A 2,909-nucleotide genomic window follows, 5' to 3' on the forward strand; every position below is an offset into this window, starting at 1 on the left:
TAAAAAACCTAATAAAAATGTTTTGGATAAAGTAAATACAATTTAAGAATGGGCAATAAAAACAAAAACAATTAAATAAAGATTTTTATTCAAAAATAAGAATTAAAAATGTGGAGTAAAGATTTGAAAAAACAAAATTATACCAACATATAGTAAGTTATAATAAGTTGAATATTTGTAATAATACAAATAATTAAATATATCACGTTTAGATGAATAACATATTATTAATATTATAAATAGTAGTAGTAATTTATATGCAGGAATAAATTACATCAATTCATTTTGTTTTATTGTATTTTTATAAATTAAAAGTCAGTTGACTAAAACACTGCGGATAATAAAAACATGAATTGCATTTATAAGATCAAAAATCGTCCGTTTGAATTGATTTAAATTCTAAAGTACATCATAACACCAAAAGCCGCAATACAAAGAGAGAGAAAGAGAGAATACTAAACCCCATTTCGTCATCTTCAGTGAAACTAAAACAAAGTGTTTTTGGAGCCCGTCCCAGAACCAGATGGCTCAGTTGGTGCAGAAATATAATTAAAACATATCGCCTTAAAATTAAACATTATCTCTCACGGGACATTAAAAACATATTTGGAAGTTAACATGGCCGTAAGCAAATATCAAAAGTGTACATCAGCATCATGTAAATACAAAAATAAAAACAAATTTTTACATATTAACTACATGGACTTGAATAGTGAATTATATTTTTGGCAATACACGCCGTCTGAGTCTTACTGTTCCTGTGAATAATGTTAAGATATCTTATAATGTTGTAACTTTCTCTCATGTCTTTTTGCTGTTAATCTGCTGATAAATCTGCTCCGTCACTTCACACATCTTCTTCACAAAATGCTGACAGGCTCAAAAATAACTCCAGCTATTTGTTGCTAGGCAGACAGTGAGCAGAAGTATATTTGCCTCTGTTGATAGATGCAGGGTAAGATTATTATTATTATTATTATATGTCATTTGTTAGACGCTTTTAAAATTCCCACAGGAGCAATTTGGGGTGAAGTGTCTGAGGGACACAACGACATGCTGACTGCAGTGGGACTCAAACTTGCTATCCCCTGATTCAAAGTCCAGCACTCTATCCACTGAGCCACAGCCGCCTCTAGGCAGACAGTGAGCAGAAGTATATTTGCCCCTGTTGATAGATGCAGGGTAAGATAAGCACAATGAGAGCAGAAAGGAGGGTCGTTAAAATATGCCAGGTTATGTTACATCCAGAATGAACTGAGGGTGAACCACAGTCTGTCTCCGGTCTTCCAGGGCTTCAGGTCCTTCCACTCCAGCTCAGTGTTAGAACGATTGGGACCATAACCTGCTGCCCACATCTGTAAAACACAAAACCACAGACTTACAAGCAGAATCATTAAATCAAATAAATGAATGCAGGGAAAATACAACAATATAAAGTGAGAAATCAAGAAAGACTCACAGTGACAAATCTTCCAGCCTTGAGTTTGAAAGATCGATCAAATGTGTACATGCAGGTTTTGTTGTCGTTAACCTGCAGATGTAACTCCAAGAATCCCAGATTTTTGTCCTGCAGGAAGTGAAATAAGGGGAGGGAGGATGAGAGACAGAAAGACTAACAACACATAAGAATTAAACGGCTCATTTGGAGGATGTTTAAATGATAGTATTCACTCTCATAAAGCACTCAGAGGTCATCCACACAACATTACCTGAGCCGTACTGTTTTTGAGACGGATACAGATCCCCTGTTGGCGGACCTCAATATTAAATCCTGTACGAGGGGTTCTGGCGTGGTAAAAGACGGGGCCGCTGCGGTGTGGTTCCACAGATTGAGAATTATAAAACTCTTCACATCTTCCTGCCTGAAACTAAGGGGGAGACAACACAGAACATAGGGCACCACTTTACAATAAGACTACCCCTATAAAGGATTCATAAAGGGTTTATAATTAGGTTATCAATTAGGTTGTCAAACACTTTATTAATCTTTATGAACAATTTATAAACCAGTTCTAACATACATACATCAACACAGGCTCACTATTTGGCAAGATGACTTACGGCCCGTCTACACTACGGGCATCGAAAAATGCTTTCAACGCTTCGCCCATTCACTTGAATGGGGTGACGTAGAAGATTTTTAATCTTCGCCGAACTGCATTGTGGGGAGCACGGCATGGCTTTGCAAGCATCACGAGCATCTATCGGCATCAAAAGTTGAACAATGTTCAACTTTTGAGGCTCGATGCTTGGCATCAGCCAATCAAATCCAGTTTATGCAAATCCCGCCAGTGCAAGCGCAGCCAATCAAACCGCGTGCAAGCTGGGAGAGCCAGACCGCAGTTCATTTCCTCATATTCCAAACGAGATATTACGGTAGCAAATCACCCGGTTCTTTACGACCAGAACTATTTACCGGGATACAAACCGGAGGAACCAGGCATGGAGGGAGGTGGCAGAGACAGTGGGTGAAACTGGTAGGTTTTTCGCCTGTTTGGAGAGTTTATATCCAGTTTACTTCGTTTTAACATTGCTATTGCTTTGTATGTCGGGGGCGGGAGTTCATGTGATTGGTTGTTGGTGGCGTTGCTCGCAAAAAATCGCCAAGCTTCAGACACGCCCAGCTTCAAGATTTTGTTATGCCTGTAGTGTAGACGGGCCATAAGCCTTATATTGGCTACTTACAGTACGGATCAATGTGGGCTCACTATTTGGCAAGATGACTAAGCCTTATATTGGCTATTTACATTAGGGATCAATGTGGGCTCACTATTTGGCAAGATGACTAAGCCTTATATTGGCTACTTAGCGAGAACCAACTCAGTGAGCAACAGATACCAAGGATGCTGGCTGATGAAGGAGACGAAGTAAGCTAGGTAGCCAATATAAGGCTTAGCAGTACAGATACA

At 38.7% G+C, this 2,909-nt stretch overlaps 2 long non-coding RNA genes across 2 annotated transcripts; one reads left to right on the top strand and one right to left on the bottom strand.

Annotated features, from left to right (window-relative positions):
* The first annotated feature begins 224 nt into the window (after window positions 1-224).
* Window positions 225-1,206, top strand: LOC104953677 (uncharacterized). The gene is made up of 2 exons (XR_799252.1): window positions 225-909; window positions 1,137-1,206. It is a non-coding gene; the product is annotated as an uncharacterized lncRNA (long non-coding RNA).
* LOC104953676 (uncharacterized) lies at window positions 754-1,963 on the bottom strand. Its single transcript, XR_799251.1, has 3 exons — window positions 1,710-1,963; window positions 1,460-1,567; window positions 754-1,355 (listed from the first exon to the last, which is right to left on the bottom strand). It is a non-coding gene; the product is annotated as an uncharacterized lncRNA (long non-coding RNA).
* Window positions 1,964-2,909: the final 946 nt, after the last annotated feature.

Source organism: Notothenia coriiceps, unplaced genomic scaffold (assembly GCF_000735185.1).
Source record: "Notothenia coriiceps isolate Sejong01 unplaced genomic scaffold, NC01 NC01_scaffold00022092, whole genome shotgun sequence".
Classification (NCBI taxonomy): domain Eukaryota; kingdom Metazoa; phylum Chordata; class Actinopteri; order Perciformes; family Nototheniidae; genus Notothenia; species Notothenia coriiceps.